General features: G+C 53.5%; 1 protein-coding gene across 2 annotated transcripts in view; it reads right to left on the bottom strand.

Annotated features, from left to right (window-relative positions):
* The window catches only part of VGLL4 (vestigial like family member 4), a 157,158-nt gene extending 155,018 nt beyond the window's left edge, over nt 1-2,140 (bottom strand). The window contains exon 1 of one of the 2 annotated variants that reach the window (XM_040628446.1): nt 1,823-2,140. The gene's annotated coding sequence lies outside the window, so the exon portion shown is untranslated. The remainder of the gene's footprint in view (nt 1-1,822) is intronic. The other variant, XM_008697875.2, reaches the window with a different exon arrangement.
* Between the last annotated feature and the right edge of the window lie 3,066 nt (nt 2,141-5,206).

Here is a 5,206-nt window from a genome sequence, read left to right as displayed (position 1 = left end):
GCTGCGATAAAAACTAGAAGAGCCGTCTCCACCCCCGGCCCCCGGGCTGCTGGTTCTTATTAACCACAGAGAAGGAAATACAACCAGCAAACGTACAGCACCAATGATCAAAGTGAAACCGATTTTTTTAATCATCTAGCTTAAATAGACGAATATATGCCGGTAAAGTGCATAAAGACTAAGTTAATAGCCCCAGCAAGTACTGTCATCCTAACCTAAGACATTTCAATGTCTCAGTGTCAGGAATCAAAGGAGACTTTAAGCAAAGCAAAAAATGAAAAGAAAAAAAAAAGTAAAAGACCTTTGCGTTTCGGCGAGGCCTGCACTCGGTGCTGGAAGAGCGTGCCGTTTTGTTTTGGGGAGGGGCAGGGAGTACAGGAAGAAAGGGAGACCCGTCCCAGCTGCCCATCCTCAGCCCCTTCCCGCAGTCCTGCACCCAACCCTTCTTTGCCGCCGGCCAGAACCAAGGCTCTACAGGGCGCCGGGCCTCCCTCCCGCCGCGTGCGTCGCACTCCCAGGACGCCTTCCTCGCGGGACCCTCCCCCCCCCACAACGGAGCCGGACCTCCCTTCGAGAGCCCTGGAGCTTCGGCTCCCACTGGGAGCCTCAAGTTGCCCCGCGAGAACCAGCCACCTCCTCCCTCCAGGAGGACGCCCTCAGTCCTGCTCCGAGTCAGCCCACCGGAGCTTCCCCGCAAGGCCAGCCCTCGCGGGCCCCGTTCTCCCGCACTCACCGCCCGGCGGCTCTGGGCTCGCCCGCCTCGGGCCGGCCGGGCCCCGTGGGGGGCGGGGGCGGGGTGGAGGCGGGACCGCCGAGCGCGCGGGGCGCACTCCGGGGGCGCGCCGACGCACAGGCGCGCTCGCGCCCGCGCTCCCGCACCGACTCCCCCTCCGCACACCCACACGCACACGCGGGCGGCGCGCGCCGAGCCGGCTCCGCGGCGGACGCGAGCGCGGAAGCGCGAGGAATCCCTGGAATGAGGCGCCGCCCGCCCTCCGCGGGCTCCGCCGGGCTCCGCCTGGCCCGCCAGGACACGCCCCCGGACACGCCCCTCCCACGAGCAGGTGGGCGGCCAAGCCCAGGTGAGTCGGCAGGGAGGCGGGGGCGGGGCCTCGCACGCCGAGGAGAGGCTTGTTTCCCCTCCCCCGCCCGCCGCACGCCCCGCGGCAGCTCGCACCTACCCGGCGGGTGCGGACGCGCTCCCGCGGGGAATGTCCGCTGCGGCCCTGGAGCCGCTCTAGGCCCCCGGGAAGAGGCGCCAGTCGCCAAGGGCGCGAGGGCCCGGCATCTCAGACGTATCTATGTCCCCCAAGGCCCAGCCGTTGGGAACACACCTTTCAGTGTACACGCACAAACGAACCTTTCGTGCGCGCCCGGGTGCCTGCTGCTGTGGGCCAGCCACGTCCCCCACACGCACACAGTGGGCCCACGCACCCAGTGGACACAGCACACGTGACACCGACGTCCACCGTCGAGCCGTACTCCACACCCACTGGACCTGCTGCCGCCCCACGCGCAGCCAGCAAGTGCCAGAGCCTTTGAGCACGACCTGCAGCACCTACGCTGCCCTCGGCTTCAGACCCGCACACGTCCTCTTCTCCAGAAGCCGCCCCTGCAAGGGCATACAACCCCTCCGGCGCCCGGGGGCCGGCGCTCACACCGGGCTCACCCGCGGGACCTCAGCGCACGCGGGTACCTCCCGCACACCCCGGTCTCCCCGGCCTCCCCGCTCCCCGGGACGCCGACCTGGACCGCTGCCTCACTTTCTCGTTACCCACACACCCAAGCCAAACTGCCCAGACAGGCCGGCGGCCACACGTACCTGCAGGTACAGGTCGCACTTGCTCGGGGAAGCGTGTGCTCAGGTGCCACCGCGATCAGAACGGCCGCTGCAGTCCCGGGCACTCAGACGCGGCTCGGTTTCCTCCCATTACAGCATTTTACACTCCACCACTCACTCCACTTCACACACACGCACACGCACACACACACTCACGCCCCAGGCGCCCAGCAGCGTCTTTCCTCTCCCTCCCTCGCCCGGAGGAGGAAGTCCTAGTAAATGAAAACAGTGTGGAAGGGAGGGAGCGGAGGAGGAAGGGAGGGAGGTCGGAGTGGAAAGAGCCCCCTTCAGCCGCTCGCACGGCAGTGTTTGCTGTGTTTGGCAAACTCCTGGAGTCCACAACCCGGCCTGCTCTGAAATGTGCCCGGGGAGGGGCAGAGGGGAGGAGGTGAAACATTTCTAATTGGTGCAGGTTCTTATTACAGCAGCAGCGTAGACATGTGACCACGAAAAGAAAAGCCCTGTCTTTAATTTTTTCCTGTCATTCTCTAGAGATTTGGGGGGGGTGGGGGGGTAAGAGGGGTGGAGGCCTGATACTCCAGTCTCCGGCAGCTCTTGCCCCATTGTTTTCTCGTACTGCCACAATTAAGAAAACATTTGCTTAACATATCCAGCCGCTAACTTCATAAAATAAATAGTCAGAGACTGGACTTCCTCTGGTTTGCTTTAAATGGCTTCATGTTACTCGCCTTCTGGCTGTTCTCAAACCTCGGTCGGTATTAGGATCTCCTACTCTAGGGCTTTTCCTGGGAGAGCGCTCTGCTGAGAGGCAATGATAACAATAAAAAGAAACACCAGCTTACATTAACGCAGGGGGATGGTGGAGGGGATGCTTTGCAGTTCTCAAACTGTTTTCCCATCTATTACCTCATCTGATCATATCAAGTCACAGCATATTACCTCGTCTGATCTTAGCCCCTGTTGGGTAGCAGGACAGGTATTAACAGTTGCATTTTACAGCCAGATTGGATGTTTTACCTGAAGCAGGTAGAGGTGCTGCCTGTACCAGATCATGGGTCTTATGGCCCTGTGTGAAATACACTCTCCTGCAGGCCACGCAGGACCACTGTAAATGGGAACCCAAGTGACAAGCCAACCCAAGCATAGCTGCCCCTGGTTTCCCAGTGCCCAGATTAAAATTCACAGATTAACGCAGGGAAGGCTCCCAGTCTTCCCAAAGATATTTTTACTTAGACTCCATGTTAGTTCATCAGTAGACAGGAAGAAGAAAGAAAGAAAAAAAAAAAAAACCGAAAAGATCATAAAGAGGAGGTTTTCTTCCTGCCAAGTTAGGGCAGGGCATGAGGAAAGAATGAGGGCTGTATGGGCAGATATCAGGAAGTGTGGCAAGACAGAAAACTGGCTTTGGATTTGGACAGAGCTGGATTTGAATCCGAAGTCTATCTGTGTTGGTTACAGGACGTTGGGCATGTCATCAAGCTCAGTGTTCTCATCTGTAAAACAGGTAATTCTTACCATGAAGATCCATTGCAGGGACCAAGGATGAGGTAGAATTTTGGATGAATACTCATATCTTCCGCCTTCTCTCTTCCTACCTGAAATCCAGTCCTGCTGTGGCACCTTATGAACAGACACCCACTTTAACATGGGGGGATGGGAAAATAATTTGCCCAGATCATGCAAATGGATAATGATAGCAATAATAATACAACTAGACATTTATAAAATGGCTTTGGGGTTTACAAAGTGTTCCCACATATCATTATCTCATTTGATTTTTATGACAATTCTGCCATTTGTGTGCTGCTAAATGATTTCCATTTGGGGTCACTCTGGAGGTCCTAAAGCTGCCTCTTTAATTTCCATCACTGCTCAGTGCAAACCTCACTCTGTAGATAAATCATGCGGACAGAGGGCCTTTTCTCATGGATGTGACCAGTCTTCGACCTTTCCAAGAATTATTCTCACTGCTTCCCTTACATCAGCATTACTGTGACTTTGCGCTGGCAACATCTAAGCATGGTTGTTTTAGCCTGGCTGTCTTAGTTGTGCGGAAGAAAGACACACTCAAGTTATCTTAAGAAAAAGGGGCTGTGCCTTCAAGATGTAGGTGGACTGGAACTGGGGCATGCCAGATACAAAGACTAGTCACACAACGGGATAGTCAAAAGCAGCCAAAACAATGACTTACACTAACATGGAACAATAGGGATGAATCTTTTTTTTTTTTAAGATTTATTTATTTAGAGAGAGAGAGAAAGAGAGCATGAGTGGGAGAGGCAGAGGGAGAAGGAGAGAGAATCTCAAGCAGACTCCATGCTGAGCGGATCTCATAATCCTGAGATCAGGACCTGAGCCAAGTCCGTCCCTCAACCAACCATGCCACCCAGGTGCCCCAACAGGGGTGAGTCTTGACAATATTAGGTGAAAAAAGTAAGTTCCAAAAGATTCCATACAGCATAATATCTCATTTGTAATGTTACAAATAAAATGAAAAAGAATTAGAGGGGTACATACACCTGGAATAACGCTAATACAAAAGAAACAAGGGGATGATGACCCGAGGATTCAAAGCGGTAATTACCTAGGGAGGGGACCGCACACGTGGGTGGGAGGGGCCATCGGTTAGATGGAGGTTATCGTCAAGCTCCTCACCTTTGGGTGGTGGATTCACAGGTTCACTATTAAAAATGACCACTTAAACGATGGTTGCACGACAATGTGAATGCCACTGAAAAACACACTTAAAAATGGTTAAAATAGTAAATTTTAGTGGCGTCTGGGTGGCTCAGTCGTTAAGCATCTGCCTTCCGCTCAGGGCGTGATCCCAGAGTCCTGGGATGAGCCCTGCATCGGGCTCCTCTGCTGGGAGCCTGCTTCTTCCTCTCCCACTCCCCCTGCCTGTGTTCCCTCTCTCGCTGGCTGTCTCTCTCTCTCTTTCAAATAAATAAATAAAATCTTCTTTTAAAAAAATAGTAAATTTTAGGTTATGTGTATTTTACCATAATTAAAAAAAAAAGGAGGGAGCTATAGGAAAAACAAATTGGGCAACTTTCTCAAAACAAAAACAAAAAAACTGCTTAAGTAGCTAATTGAAAAAACAAAGATAGGTTGTACATGGACCACTGATGAGAATGTGCTTCAAACCAAGGATTTTATAAATGCACCAGCAACTTATTTTTTTTAAGTAAACTCTATATCCAATATGGGGCTTGAACATGGGGCCCCAAGATCAGGAGTTGCATTCTCTACTGACTGAAGCAGGCAGGCACCCCCAGAAAGTTTTTTTTAAAGATTTACCTATTTATTTTAGAGAGAGAGGGAGGGAGTGTGAGGGGGAGGCAGAGGGAGAAGGAAAGAATCCTGGAGCAGACTCCCCACTGAGTGCAGAGCCCAAGGCAGGGC

The sequence above is a fragment of the Ursus maritimus genome, unplaced genomic scaffold (assembly GCF_017311325.1).
Source record: "Ursus maritimus isolate PB19 unplaced genomic scaffold, ASM1731132v1 scaffold_14, whole genome shotgun sequence".
In the NCBI taxonomy this organism is placed as follows: domain Eukaryota; kingdom Metazoa; phylum Chordata; class Mammalia; order Carnivora; family Ursidae; genus Ursus; species Ursus maritimus.
Note: the sequence above shows the minus strand (reverse complement) of the source record. Positions and strands in the feature narration are given on the sequence as shown.